Raw genomic sequence first — 16,204 nt, 5'->3', positions numbered from 1 at the left:
ACTTTTCTAGTTGTCCGTCCAACCCACGATGCACCAGAGGGGAAAAGTGATAAACTATTCCTAAAGCCAGCAGAAGAGACATCCGACATGTTTAGATTCGGACTCTGGCGCAGTTACATGTAATTCCCGATCTCAGTCCCATCTAAAGGCTCTGATTGGCTCTTCCAAATGAGTTGCTTGATAAGATCTGCGCTGTGGGAAGTGATTCAGCGGTCTGGACCCAGGCTCAACAGCATGTGTGTGAAAGTAGTAACAGGTGTTATTACATCATAACTTTATGCATCTTATCCAGAGATATGTGGGTGAGAGTGTGTGCGCACGTGTGCTTGTGTTGGGTGCTGTGCAGCGTGGATTAGTGTAATGGCAAAGTGTATTAGCTGTCAGAACCAGCTGCTTTCAACCTCATGTCTCACACACACACACAGACACACAAACACACAGACACACACACAGCACCTATGTTACTATGCACTGCTTGCTGTCAGTCTGGATATCATTAATTGTGGTCACTCCATGAGTTCACTTTGAATCGAATGCTGTGTTAGTGGTTCAACTGAGCTACAAAGCTGGTGACAGCTGGTGTGCGCCGAGTTCAATGGGTTTCAATTAACGACGCACTGGAAATCAATTGGCCATCATACGGCCGGGACTAATGAATTAAAAATCCAATCCAGCAGATCGCACCGGGATGTCCCGAAATACTGGACGCTGATGCAACAAGCTGACAGCTTTTTCAAACTATTCCACCACAGGCCAACAGCTGACAGTTTGGTTTTGAAATAACACAAACATGCACACACACAAGAGTGCAGAATCCTAATCTGTGCTGTTCTCTTGTACGATCTGTCCATCTGTCACACAATGGCACACACACACACACACACACACACACACACACACACACACACACACACACACACACACGTGAAAGGATTTGAAGCAAACGCGCACAGAGAATCGCTGATAAACACACTCGCTGCGGGTTTGTGTTGTCGATCGCACGCTGATGCATGCACACATTAACACACACGAGTTTGCTGGTGTGAAAATTCTGAACATGCCCGTCCCTTTACGCTGCACTCTAACCCTCAAACTGAGGATTACACAAGGGATAATCCCCATGTATGTTTGTCTGTAGCTCTGTCTGCCCGCCTGTCTGTCCATCCATTCATCCCTTCATCTTTCTCTCCGCCTCCGTCTCTTCCACTCCCGGCTACACCTGATCGACACCTCGCTGCTCTCAAAGAACACACACGCTGACACAAATTCCCCCTGCCGCCTTCAGTTTGAGCTCAGCAAATGAACGGTCAGCTCATAAGGTGTGTTTAAATGACAGATCCTATGTCATTACTTTTCTTACCCTATCATTACTGTCAGCTCATAACTGCTATTGTCAGCTGCAAAACTATATGGCAGTAGAACCGTTGAATTTTCCTCTTCAAAAAACACCAACACACTCTATTCCGCTCAATGCTACTATAACTCAGTAATAATACTGCAGGTTCGGCCTCATTCAATGTAATAGCATGTCCTTTACTACCAAACGCTGATTTAATGCTAATGTATGGATGCAGTGTTATACTGTTACACTGTATTACCATTACTTAGCATTAATGGTACTTTGCTAATGCTTTCAATGCAAAGTAGCACAATCAATGTGGCAAATGCTGGATGTTGGAAAAAAAAAAAAGGCTGTTGATGTTACTATTACTAAAATTAAATCACATTTTATGAACCCTATGTTCCAGCACTACAAGTCTGCCTTTCTGTGTGTGAGTGAGAATAATGGGTCAGCTCATAACTACTATTGTTAGCCGCTAAACTCCCCTATTCAGCGATTAAAGCAGTCAGGCGCGAGAGGCCTGTCTGTGTGAATGTGTGAGTGACTGTGTGTGTGTGTGTGTGTGTGTGTGTGTGTGTGTGTGTGTGTGTGTGCAAAAGTATGGGTGGGTCACACGAGTGCACATGCGAGGTGATACAGTTTACTGCGTGTATGTGAGAGGGATTGAAAAGAAGAGAGGAAGAAAGTAGGCGTTGTCTGGGGGGGGCGGGGGAGCGAGTGAGTGAAAGAAAAAGAAAAATGGCGAAACTTGCGGTGAAAAGACACACAGCTCGATGCAGGCTCTCCCCCACTAGCAGTGGGTGTGGTGTTGCTATGGCGACGTACATCCCATAGAGGGTGGTAACAACAGGTGCTCTGGCAAAACAAATGACTTCATGGGCATCAAGGCTCATTATCACAGCTGCCTAATGTGGCGAGCGGGTGCACATGCAGGGAATCGTATCCTCTGCCTCTGCACAGAGCTGGCTGTAGAGATGTGTTTCACAGGGTTTTCTGCACGGGTTTGAAGTAATTTCAGGTCATATCAGCCATCACTAGTCTAAAAATGCTATGTGCATCCCTGAATATAAAGCATAATGTAAGCACAGAGGGAATGTAAAGCACTCGAACACACATCAACTCACAGCTGCCTTCCATTAATGTTCTCACTACTAACCTTAAACCCTAACTCTAAAATTAGACATTCCCCTTGTGAACACCATAAGACGTCCTCATTTTCAAAACCTCATCCTGTTTTCTCCATTATTATGAGGACACTGTTGCCTCTAAAGTCCGGACGTGCACGTCACCATGTGAAATATGTTGTAGCCGCCGTCTTCACAGACAGATTATTTAGGCGCCTGGTATCAGTTAATCCCAGACCACTGACCTCTGACCCATAACCGGGAAACAGGAAGTTTGGCGAAGGGGGCAACTTCAAACCCTTCTCCCGTTTCACTCTGTTTATCTCCCATCCCTCCATCTTTAGCCTATCTTCAATGCTCATTTTTAGCCATACATACGTCTCAGTGTGTGTGTGTGTGTGTGTGTGTGTGTGTGTGTGTCTCTTATCAGGAACCTGTCAACATAAAAACAGGAAATGAGTGCAACACATCAGTGCGATCGTGTTTTTGTATCTGTCTCTGAACATTTGTGTCTTCTGATTGATTGAGGATTAGTCACACATCTTTCTGAGTGTTTTAAGTCCCGCCTCCTCCCCTGTGGAGCTTCTGATCAGCTAACTGCTGTTACGTCACAGATGTCCTCATAGTGTGCGGCCTTCTTTGGGCTGTCTAAAATGTGTTGCAGGGATTTTCCCCTGGACCTCCCTTTGTCTCAGGTGGACCTCCCAAACCTCAGAGCTTCTCAAAGGCCACTAATGACAACAAGTTAGCTGGTCTGGACTCCCTCTCATCGTTCTTGCCCCGAACACTCCTCTCCTCTCCCTTCCTGTTCCTCCCCTCATCCCTTCCTCTTTAACGCTCTGCCCTGATATCCCACCTCCTCTGTGCTCCCCCTCCTCTTCGCTTCTCAAGCCCTTCCCCGACTCTTTCCTGACAGCCCCAATGAGTGAATGGTCAACACATGATGAATGAAGTAAATGAATGAATGATTATATTAATGAAATGACGAATGAGCGAATCCATTAATCCATCGGTGAAAGAATGAATGACCTAATAAAATTAAAATCTTTTGTTTTACCAGCTATCATCGTACAGAAGATTTAAAGGCACAATCCACCACAAAAATGTGGTAGTTAGGTCATATTAGGCAGGGAATTCCATCCAAGTTACTGGTTTCTGAGAATGAACGGATGTTTGGAAACACAAATAAACCTGTAGTCATATGGTTCAAACAAAGACTTATTACACTTTTTAAAAAAGCAATATTAGTACCACTTCAGTGCTGTTTTGTTTCCTGCAATTAGGTGGAAAAAATGTGCATGTGTTGGTCAAAGCATCGACTATTGGCCAAAATGAGCAGGAAAATATCAGTATATTGGCAAAAATCCACTATCATGCATCCCTAATTGGTTCATTATCCCATTTTTGGCATTCAACTCTCTCTTGTGCTCTTGGTCAAATATCTTAAATGTCTTTCCTTAATCTTGGATGATAAAGGAGTCCTGGCTGACGAGCTGGCTCAGAAGAATGAACTGCGCTGATCACACAGAAAGAAGAACCTCATCTTCCCCAATTTGCTTGATGTTCTGACCATGTGTGGATGATGTGTCACCTCGCTATCGCCAATGTTTAGATCAGGTATCAGCGCTGAAAGCACAACATGACCCACTTTTCTGCCAATATAAACCTCGGTGCCAGCAGTTCCTCGTGCTGCTCCTTAAGATGTGGCCTTTAAAAAGACGAAGGCTCTGGCCCGTCGTGCCATGCTCCGTTCAGCCTCTCTCTGTGAGAATGTGACCCTATGCTGATTAATCTGTTTTTAACTATGTTTGGCCCCCCGCCAAAGCCACGGGCCCACACTCTCTCTCTGTTTTTTATTCTGTTGCTTCTTTCAGAGCCGGACACTTGCTGGGGAAGGCGGGTTGCCCTCTTTTTCTCCCTCTCCGGTGTAAAAATGTCCCCCTTCAACACAAGGATTTTCTATTCTCCTCTAATAGACCCTCTTATTTAATAAAACAACATGACTCTGCTAATCTACGACTATTCTATTAGCTTTTTGGCTGAATGCAATTAAGATAGCATATTTAAAGCCTTTAGCTTACACTTACACATTTACATTTTTTGGCAGTTAGCTAACCCTCTTCCCTCTGCCTCCCTTTCTGTCCCCTCTGTTGGACACATCCTCTACATCTCTATCTCTTTCACTCTCCCACCTCACCCCCCTCCTTCCCTCACTGTCTCTGTGGCGGTAATAAGCTGAACATTGCATTACAGTTTCCATTCACCCATGCCTCTCTGATCTTCTCTGCGTGAATGCGAGTCCCGCAGTGCCTGCCGGCCAAGCAGCTCTGAAAGCTAGAGGCTAATACTCCGCCGGTCACGGCCGACTGCTACACTGTAGAGTACGTCCACCTTGGTAATTGTTGTGACTGTCCCAGTGTTGCTGCAATCGTGGAGGAGATGAAAGATTGTGATTTGGATTTACAGTCTTAAACCACTTTGATAGACCTGAATAGGACGATGCAATGTGCTAATCCACGATACATGTAATCAACTGGGATTCTTTGCATTTTGATTTTTAAGTGACACTTTGCTTCTCTGCATGTGCTTCTTTTCTGGTCATTCGGTTCCACGTGGGACAGCGGGGGCCACGTCCGTGTGCGCCTGAGCTGACGTGACGTGTTGCGCTCCTGTTGAACCGACAGGGTCAGGATGAAAACACACACACACAGGGATGTTCCCATAGCCTTTCCGAATGGTTAAGCAATATCTCTCACACTCTCTGTCGCTCTCACTCAGCCTCTCTTCCTCTCTGCTCGTTTCTGTGCTCCTTTCTTTCTGCTTTTCTCACTCCATCTCTGGTTTCCCATTTTCCTATTTTTGTCTCCATGTCTCTCCATCTTGCCTTTGTGCATCTCACAAGGAGAGAGGGAGAAAAATTGAGGTGCAGTGGGTGAGTCTGAAGGTGCATTTGTAGTGTTTTCCTTTAACTGATGCAGCAGTGGCACATTAAAACTGTTAAGATGTTCTAAAATATGAAGGCTAAATCAGCCCCCTTAAGACAGAGTCGACAAATCAGTCTGTATCTCAGTGCAAGTAAGACCTTTAATTTCAACTGCTACAGCTCTGACCCCTGCATGTTGCAACACCTTGAAAACCAAACCACAGAAAATATATTCAAAAACATCATTTCATAAAATACACATAATCCCAGAATGACTGTGAATGCATGCTGAGCCATGCTGAGAGGAAAAAAGACATCCTGCGCTATTCTAGTTAGTTCCAGCTACCTTTAATGAGCAGATTCTCCCACCAGAACAACCAATTAAGGCTTCTCTCATTAGTGGGTTTGACAGTGCCGCCACTGTTCTACACATCCTGAGAGTCTGAGAATGAACATGGCCCCCAGTGATTATAGATAAACTATACACACACAGAGAGAGGGGCCTGACAGGAAGAGCACACCAGAGCGACAGACATGCTCGCTGCTGGATTTCCCTTCCAGCTTACCAAAGCAAGAATCCTTCCTGCTTGCACTAAGTTATGTTAAGTAGTAAATGTTTTAGTGCTTGTCAGCGTGGCTGCATGTCGTGAAAACCTGGAGCTGTGCTGAAGTGGATTCATGCGCTGCTGTACTAAACAACACCTGTAACGCAATATAATCCCGCACAATAGCACAGCAGGAAATAATACCTTTGCGAAGCATGTGATGTTCAATAGCTGCTGAGAGTATAGAGAGAAAGGTGTTATTTTTCAGGTCCTTAGCTCTGTGCTGATTGGATTATTTGTCTCCACTCTCAAACGAATGGGAACACAGACATAGAATCCTAGAAAGTGTGATTGTTTGATATATCCCAAAATCAGCACGCCAACATCACAACAATGAAATTTTAAAAGCAGACATCTCCATAAAAATGACCGAGCGGGCACCTCTAAAACTCATTCTCTCCTTAATGTCACTGGCGGGCGGCGTGGCTGGATGGATGGATGGATGGATGGATGGATGGATGGATGGATGGATGGATGGATGGATGGATGGATGGATGGATGGATGGCGACACTGTTATGTAATTTGTTCAATTCCACTGGGTTTCCACTCCTCTGTTAGAGAGCTTTTAGGGTTGCACAGAAAGATTATAGCCTTGTGCTCCATTTTCAAACAAACAGAGATGGGCCAACACAGACCACAAAGACCACAATAGAGAGAATTAAGCTGGGCATCACCTGCAGTCTAGTTTATGCCCATCACAAGAGAATAAACTGTGATGCAAAGTCAAACAGGGTCTGGGTCATTCATGGAAAACAATTCAATGAAAATGCTATGAAGCATGATGAGACATTCTGCAGCCTGCACAGTCCTCCTGTCCATGACATTGTCTGTGCCTGCCCTCCATTTCTATCTAACCTACCTTCATTTCCCCCTGAGGAAACAAGATGAGAAGGCTGTGAGCACCAAAGAGGAGTCGTGAGGCCACACACACACACACACACACACACACACACAGAGTAGGGAGACTAATATTAAGGCTGTGCTATTAACAATCACCCTTAAATCTAACTCTAACCACCTGCCTGTCTTGTTAAATCATGAGAAAGTTGCAGCACACGTCAAACAATGAATTGCAAAAAGCATACATGAGATGTATTGATAAAGTCAGGCATGTTTGTTCAGAAAGAGACTAATAGAAATAACTAGAGAGGTAGCCACTCACATTACATCTGACTGTGGCACCAGGCAGACATTGACTGAACTGATGAAAACTGAATTAGGCTGATGTAATAGATATGATTGCCAATGGCGGCTGACTTTTTACAAGTCAGCACAATCTAACCTCAGTCCAGTCTGCCTGCCCGCCTATCTGTGTGTGAACTAGCTGAACCCTGCCATCTGTCACGAAGCATGACACTAAGGCCGTGTGTGGAAACGCACATGTAAAGGACTGTATGTACGCAGGCACATTTACAAAAAGCATAGGGGAAATCTTAACTTTTGAGAGTTTAAAATCCACTTTAAGGCTATTAAAATCAACCCAATGTGATCAAATTAAACAACAGTCCAACTGATCTAGGGATACAACTAATGATCATTTCCACTGTCGATTAATCTGATGATTATTTTCTCAAATTTAAGACGCTGGAATCAGAGAATTTTGACTTTTTCTTAAAAACTTAGTCAAGCCGATTCATCGGTAATCAAATCAGCTGGTCTGATTAATCGTTGCAGCTCTAAACTGATGACTGGAGGCACTTATCCTGTAAAATATTAGCTGATCAGAATCTGAAAATGGAAAGACTGGTTTCATTTTCTCTGTTTCTTATTTTTATAAATTGAAGAGCATCTCTTCTGGATGTTGGTCAGACTAGAAGCTGTTTCAACACATCAGTTTTGGCTCTGGTAAGCTGATATGGGCGAGGTGCTGACCAACTTAGATTTAAATTATCAAGAACACACACAGCTGACTAATATCTAATAGATGATGCCAATCCACACACTGTTATTCCTTCATTGGGATGTTAGCTGCTCTGCTGTAAACACCTCGGCTGCCTCAGTCCCACCTTTAATTTCATCACCATATCAGAGCCATTTTTTTCATTTCAGTCAAACATCCTTGTAAATCACTTCCCAGCACAAAACCACATGATTTAAAAGCAGTGATACAACGTGTTGCGGTGCTGCTGCCTGTGAAGGAGGCGCTGCCTGTACATCATGGAGCGGACACAACTTCACAAACGGCTTCACAGGAGATGCTGCTCTCCACAGCTTCACGCTTCCACACATCCGTCTATTCCTTGTTAACTCGGCGGTCGGAAGCAGCTCGACGAACCGCCCCACGAAAACTGAGACGGATGTTTGATCAGTCTGAGTCTTTGAGACGTAACGACGACGTTAGCATGATTAGAGGAGCCAACGGCCGACGTTAAATCACCGTGAACGTCGCTGCAGCCTTCACCTACACCAGGAAATACAACCACCAGCAAACGAGCGGGGACCAGTCATTTAGCCACAAAATGACTTTCAAACATGTCAGCGACGCTGTTTTCGGCTACGCTAAAGGTTTCAACGAAAGCTTTGATGCTAACCACATCAAACACAGCCAAGCGGGACAAGGAGGGACATGAAAGTAGTTTGGGTGATGATAACAGGGATAATGTGGAGGGAGATAGGCGCCATGAAGCGCCGCCGAAGGTATGATTTCAAGCCCGGATAACGGATTTGAGAGGGAAGAGTGCGGTTTGCAAACCGTTTCAAAAAGCTGCTTCTCGTGACGGTGGTCGTTGATGCAGGTTGAGTACCTACAGCTAAATTCACCGCAACAAAATCGACAATAGAAAACGCTAAATACCCGAAAAGCATTGGACCAACCGCAGTCGATAATGTGTATATCACGTGATTTAAAAGGTGGTAAAATCAAATGTTACCTGCTGTAATTTCCAACGACGCGTGTGGGGAACTTTTCCAAACGTGGCCTCTCACTCCTGTTCTCCTCCAAAAAATAACGTACGTCCCTCAGCCTCCAAAAATCTCCACTACAGTCCACACATCGAAAATCTGGCCGGGGCTCAAGTCAGACGTGTCCATCATCCCAAAGACCCGCCTCATACAGTGAAAAACATCTCTTGACTGTCTCCCATTGGCTCAGAGGGGATACTGTATCAGATCTTGAGATGTGATTGGTCATCCGCGCTGTCCATTCGCATTTGAGGGCCGTTCGATGCGGATGTGGCAGTGCTAGTGTAGCGAGGCAGCTCCCTCTAGAGGACGAATAGGATCACTGCAATATGTTGATGATGCAGATAACTGCTTTCTTTTTTCATCTTTTAATGGGACACACTGATGTTTTTTGAAAAGAGGATACAATATGCTTTTTTTAATTAAATCAGTGTCCTTAAAGTGGTTAATTTTTGGTCAGAATTAATCCAGTATTTGGGCTGATAAGGTTGCTTGGACCTCCTTGTTTCTAAAATCATGGCTATGGCCTCCTTTCAAGGCATTTATTCTTTCTTGCAAAGTTGCTTAACCTGCACTGGTGATTCACGCCTACATACTGAGCTTTCACAGACAGTAAAATTGCAGCCTGACACAAACTGAGCCTTTGAGAAACACTGCAGTGCAGTAATGTGAATATAACTGGTTGTTTAATTATGTTGATTACTTCTTAACTCATTCTTACTGACACACACCAAGCAAAGGGCACACTCCTGTCATTGTCTAACATAAGGCATGGTTACTGCCACCGCACACACACACCCACACACACCTCTTACATATATACACACACCCACACCCAGATTAGAGAAGCTGAAGTAATTGGCTTATAGTGTAAGGCAGTGTGAAGATTTGACATCTACAAAAGAGGTGGAGTAAACAACCACATATGAAGACCATTAACGTACAGTAGAATAATACAAACAACCTAAAGAGGAAGTTCAGTGAGTGAAGTAATAACAATACTAGCAAATTAAATTTAGATTTTGTGACAAACAGCAGCAAGAGAAAAGGGGCTGTTTGATTGCAAGACAGTAAGTCAGTTATCACATTATGCAACTTGATTAGGGTCCCAATTCAGTATCCAGGAGGCAGGTAAGGCGTTTGCTAGTGGACTCACCATTAGTGGAGCAGCATGGACCCAGCAGAGAAACCCAGCAGCCCAGCAGACCGTGCACACACAAAAGGAACGGAGAGCAGAGGAACAGATGATCAGACACTGCTCATCACACCGACATGTTTATTTTATGAGCTGCACCTGCTACAGTCTCAAACCTCAGATTTAGTTGAAAAATCAAGGAAATGAAGGATCATAATATCATGTCATGTACTTACATTGCACAGAAAACGCTGATTTTACTGGCTGTTTGGTTCATTCCAGCTGCACGATCCCTACAGTATGACGGGAATGAGTGAGGCAAAGAGTGACACATGAGCATGCAGAGCAGTCAAGAGGAAAAGACGGTGCACAGCAGATCTCCCGTCTGGCGTGACAGCAAATAGTCTGGTTTCTAGCAAACAGTCATTTTATTGACATAATATCTGCATGTCAGGATAGTGAGAGGAAATGCACACAGAGGGAAAATTTAATCACACAAATGATAAATGGATAATTGAATTGAAGTCCCCTCCCTCTGTCCCTGAAGTCTTTGACCCTTTTGACTCACCAGCCCTTAAATTGATTTGCAACCTGCTGAGGACCGTTATCGCTCTCAGATTGGATCATAATAAAGCTACACAAACTCAGCTCTCAAAGCCAAGCAAAAAAAAAAAAAAAAAGCAATAAAATGGAGGAAATGTTATGTAAGATAAGTAAAATTATCTTAACTGAAAGTTTCACATGCCATGATTTTTAAAACAAGTAAAAACATCCAGTCTGGGAAAAACCTGCAGTTGTCTTAGAAATAATGCAACCAGGCTAAAAATAACTACATTTGCCTGGATACCAAGAAATTCTGACCTCATCAAATCAGTTTTGTACTTGTCAGCTTTGATCAAACAGCTTTATTATTCGAGAGATTCAAGGTTCATGCATTTCAGTAAGAAGTTCTAATATCTTATTAAGATAATTACAGACAAAAAAAAGCCTGAAACACGTGAAATGCTCTTACATAAAATCTACTCGTTCAGCAAAAAACAAGCGTGTATTGCCTCAATTTAAGATGTTTTCTTATTTAGATGTTGCTTTTTGCATTGTAAAAATACAGGACACCTGGAGGGTAATTTCACTACATTAATAGTAAAAATGGGAGAGGTAGAACAACAGAAGAACACTGTAAAATCTGCTGAATAAGAAGCAACAGAGCTCTTATTCTCTACCTGTAGTGCTTTGTTCAGATGCAGACTGTGAGTCAGTAAATGCATCATGACAGTTTCTGATGGTCTCTTGGTTCTCTGACAGATCATTATACCATCCATTCAAGAGATGTAACATTTACAGCTGTGATAAGGTCACAGTGAAGACAACTAACTACAATTAGCTTCCTCCATGTTTTTCTAGATCTCTACTGACATACAAAAAGCCAAGAAAGTCAGAAAGCTGTACCTGATTGTCAAAGGTCCCATGTTGCAGAAATGGTTCCCACACTGAGATTAAGACAGCTGTCAGTCTTGACTCTAAACCTAATCAGCCTGACCTGATGGAGGGTATCTCTCTGTCCTTGCTCTCACTCTTCTCTGCTATGTCTCTCCACCTCCTCGCCTCACGTCCTAACCTACAGTAACCTCCCAGTGGACACAGCGGTCGCCTCGTTACCTTCCTTTGCCTGGCCTCACAGTGCCGCGCTGACCATCCACGCTCGCGGTGTCCTCACTGTGTACCAACACATTGTGCTAGGGTCCATAAGCTAAAAAGACTTGGCAGAAACACAGCGTCCTGCAGCCAGAGAGCTACAGTAGGCTAGCTGTTAGCAGTTTCCCATGCAGGCATGAGATCAAGTCGGAACAGATTCTCTGGAGGATTAGTGGCGAGCCCTTCTGAGGAGAATTACCCTCACACAGCCATCTGGACTGCATAACATTGCCCACTAGACCAAGCATAGTCCAGCCAACTCTGTGCCCTAATCTGAAGAAGCTATCGCCCACTCATCCTTCCACTCCGGATTTAAGGAACAGCCAATTGATTCAACTCTGTACCCTGGTTTAAGAAAACAGTAAACTCAGTGGCTCAGTCGCCCTAACATTAGAAGCTGTACTCTATCCATTCAGCTGGTACAGAGCGAATGAAAGCATGCTTAAATCAAGTGGCATAAAGCTGCATTTCACGTGTGATTTGTTGTTCTTGTTCTGCGTTTTGCTGATTGGAGGCAAAAAGTTATTTGATTTGAAGCACTGTATATTCATGATTGTAACATAAATAGTGATTCATTATCGTCTGAGGTTTATGATACAAGATCTACAGACTGAAGGCCACTGTAGCATACTGTTTTTATTTTCTTCCTCTTTTAGCCCTTGCACTGTGCTCACAGAGTGTTAGCTACAGTTCCAGGGGTGTAGTAGAAAACTCTAGGCCCTGTACATACTCATTCTCTACAGGGACCCTCCCTGCCTCCATGGCTGTTCAAGAATGCGCTCCATAAGAAGTCAGCCGACTGCATTAAAGTGCAATCAGGCAACCCCACTGTTCAAAAGCGCTACCACATCTTCACCAGCCATTATCCACTTTACTTGAGTGAAGCCTATTTTTACATTCATGATAAACAAACTGATGTCTGGTAAATCATGTGCATGGAAGAAGGTGGACTAAGCTCCTAAAAAGCATTCTCAGTCAGTCATTCTTCAGTCACCACTGGAGGAAACACAGATCTGATTAATCATCAGAAATCCAGTGAAGCTCTCAGCACATACGTCAGCGTTCGTAACGCAAACCACCATGTGTGCTCAGTAATGCAGGAGATGCTCATTTTCTGACATTTTACTGCCCTAAACACCAACCCAAGTGCTGTTTAGTACAATCTTGCGGACGAAGCTGGCGTCTGTGCCATTGTCTGAACATATTTCACAAATTTCACCCCCAGCATGCGTGGATAGGAAAACACAAGCACAAATGTACACATCCAACCTGAAGACATACACATGCTTTAACCCAAACATGTCAACAGAACACACACACATGCACAAGGAACTGTATGTTACCTGACAGCCAGTCGATAGTGGCTGAGACGAGCTGCTTGACTGGATTGTTTTGTCATGTGACTCCCCTTCTCGCTCTGTCAAATACCACAACACTGAGCAAATACTTCACACCTGTTTGTTTTATGTCATGTCAGCCACCAGCTCCCTCCCTCTCTCTCTCTCTTCCTCTTACACTTCTCTGTGTGTGTGTGTGTGTGTGTGTGTGTGTGTGTGTGTGTGTGTGTGTGTGTTGTAACTCTAAACTCCAGGATCAAATGTCGGCCAAGGAGGGGAGGAAGAGAGAGAACGACTATGAAAGAGAAACATCAGGATGGACAAACAGATACAATGACTGGCTGATATTCAGAAAGATAAAGAAAGATGCAGAGGACAGAAAGGGGTGATCGAGAGAGAGACAGGGAGAGAGAAAGAGAGAGAGAGAGAGAGAGAGAGAGAGAGAGAGAGAGGGATGGGAGGCATCTCTGCCTCAGTAAAGGATAATTAAAATGTTAGTTTACTCTGAAACTTGTTCTTCAATCATCACTGCGCCTATTAATTTCATTAAAGGTTTCAGCTGTGTGTGTGTGTGTGTGTGTGTGTGTGTGTGTGTGTGTGTGTGTGTCTTGACTTAAGAAAGCTGAAACAAGAAACTTCACAAACGCCTGCATTTGTTTTGTGTGTTCACATGTGTGAGTGTGGCAAATGTGTACACCCACAAATTCTGAACTGACACTCAGGGTGAGTCTGTGCTGTGATCATTGTAAGTCAGAACCATAATAGACATTATAAATACATTAAATACCAACTAAAATGCAATGAAACCTAAGAAAAAGGGTACCACTAGAGACAGGTTTGCACTGAATCTTCACAGAAAGCTGTCTTCAAGTAAATAAGCTGAAAGAACTGCGGTTATCCGTGACATGCAAACTATCTCATAGGCTTTCTGAGAAGCGTGCACTCGGATGTATTCATTTTTAGAAAATGGGAAAAGTTATATGTGATGGTGAACATTTGTATGAAACCTGCTAATACTCCTAAAAATTTTATTTTTCACAGTTTCTTTCTATTTTCTATCCAACTCCAAAAGCTGTACACCGGTAAATAAGAGCGGTGGTGATGCTTTCACTGCCAGCCCGTTCTGCATGTTACTAGAGTGACCATTAGAGGGCAGCAGCTCCCCATTGCACCACCAGAGCCTCATCTCAGCACATGACACAAAAGTGGAAAAAAACAAAAAAAACCCCAAAAACCTTTTCAGCTTCAGTTTCACTGCATTTGGGCATGTGTGATGAATTCCATCTTGAAGACATAGAAGAGAAAGATTTTCTATCAGATATTCTTTATTTTAGAACAAAGATTTGAATCAATTTGCCTTTGAGGAGAGCCCCATTTTCCTCAAGTGTTAGACGAGTGGATGTCGTCGTGTTTGATTTTCTCTTTCTTTTGCACTCTACACAAAGTCACAGTCATACTGAAGCCCTCCCGGAAAAATGTGAGGAATTTTGTGTATTTCATAACAAGAGAGCTGAGAGGAAACACGCCTCACCCCAGCTTACATACTGTAACTGATTATGCTTGCAGGACGACCCCAATAAATGTCATAAAGTCCCTGTTACGGACTTAAAATATAAAGAAATTAAATCTTAAAAACCTTGTTAATGTAATACTGTCATGACATTGGATGATTCATTCCTGAGTATTGCTTCAAACAGGTTTGGCACTTCTTTGAGTCTTACTGTGCTGACATCACTGACTTATATCATTATATGATGTTTAAGTCTCCCATATCCTCCATGACACCGTGAGAGGGGAAATAATATGATTACATTCTCAGTTAAAATGTTGCAGACTTAATTTTGTAATTAATGCTGTTAATAAATGATCTGGTGACTCCCCACATCTCAGAAAACTTGATGTATTTCCTGTCACATGTGGAAACACTGGAAGGACTCTCATCCTCCGACATCAATGGTAGCAAGCTGATGCATTGTTGCACCAGGATTCAAGCTTGATTCTGGGGTTTTGGTATCTACTCTAGTCCCTCAGGACAGTTTGATTAGGATCTTACTTGTCATCCCTATACTGATCACTCTCCTGCATACACAGATTGAAGGTGTGTCAGCCCTGACAGCCTGACAGCATTCAGACTCTTTCACCATCGCAGCACGAATGTCATTAACCAATAAACCTGGCAGTGGCTCAGAGACATAGGAGTTCCTGATAGTGGTCCTTGAAACACAGACATCCACACCTGAGGTAAACACTTCTCCACCCTGATAAAAAACCTCATGGTTGACTGATGGTGTACCAGGACCTGTTTGAGACCAGAGTCCTGTTATACGTCACATTGAAAATTTCACCTGCTTACTTTATTACAGGCTTAATCACAATACAACATATTTGCTTTTCCATTATTATTTAAGAGTTCTCTTTTTGCTCTGCATTATAGTCAATGTTCTGGTTTGGAAGATATCATGTCATCAGAAAATCTGTGCAAATAATCCTTTAGAGGAATGGAAAACCTGAGAAAGAAAACATGAAACTAAACGCCTTAAACATTAAGATTTGACACTTTTCAGATTATGATCTTACATGTAAAATACATGATTTACAAATAAAATATGACTCAGTTAAACTACCAAACAGTAAATAAAGTACTGACAATTAACATACTGCCACATTATAATACCTCTTATGTGCTAATACATGAGTAATAATAATCCAATAACATGATATTTATACTAATACAACACTATGAATGAGGTCACTACTACATCTGTATGTGTACTTATGTGTAATGGTGAATGCAGGACTTTTACTTAGAATGAAGTATTTTTATTGCTGAATTTGGCTTCGACCACTGCTGCTCTTACACTGATGACATAATGAATGATGTCATATAACAGTTCAACAGTCACAGTGGACATTTTTCTGCTTTCACTTTTACTTTGAATACTTTAGACACATTTCCCTGGTGACACAGAGTTTTTCTGAAGGGTTTTTTTCAGTGCAGGACTTCTTTTCACTCTGTGGTATTTTACTTAAGCAAAGGATGTGAATGTTTCCTCCACCTGCCTGCCCACAGCTGAGAAGAACCGCTGAAAGGCTCGGGAGGCTCCATCAGTGCTCATGGGGAGCCGCAGCACCGGTTCACCTTTG

The 16,204-nt window shown here is 43.1% G+C and overlaps 1 protein-coding gene across 13 annotated transcripts in view; it reads right to left on the bottom strand.

Moving 5' to 3' along the window:
• The window catches only part of epb41l2 (erythrocyte membrane protein band 4.1 like 2), a 46,324-nt gene extending 36,110 nt beyond the window's left edge, over positions 1–10,214 (bottom strand). For 4 of the 13 annotated variants that reach the window (XM_070987550.1, XM_070987552.1, XM_070987551.1 and 1 more), the window contains exons 1-2: positions 10,053–10,207; positions 8,866–9,198 (exon numbers count right to left, since the gene is read on the bottom strand). The gene's annotated coding sequence lies outside the window, so the exon portion shown is untranslated. Of the gene's footprint in view, positions 1–8,865; positions 9,199–10,052 lie in introns of all 13 variants that reach the window. The other 9 variants (XM_070987558.1, XM_070987561.1, XM_070987559.1 and 6 more) reach the window with 5 other exon arrangements.
• Positions 10,215–16,204: the final 5,990 nt, after the last annotated feature.

The sequence above is a fragment of the Chaetodon trifascialis genome, chromosome 19 (assembly GCF_039877785.1).
Source record: "Chaetodon trifascialis isolate fChaTrf1 chromosome 19, fChaTrf1.hap1, whole genome shotgun sequence".
NCBI classification, from domain to species: Eukaryota; Metazoa; Chordata; class Actinopteri; order Chaetodontiformes; family Chaetodontidae; genus Chaetodon; species Chaetodon trifascialis.
Note: the sequence above shows the minus strand (reverse complement) of the source record. Positions and strands in the feature narration are given on the sequence as shown.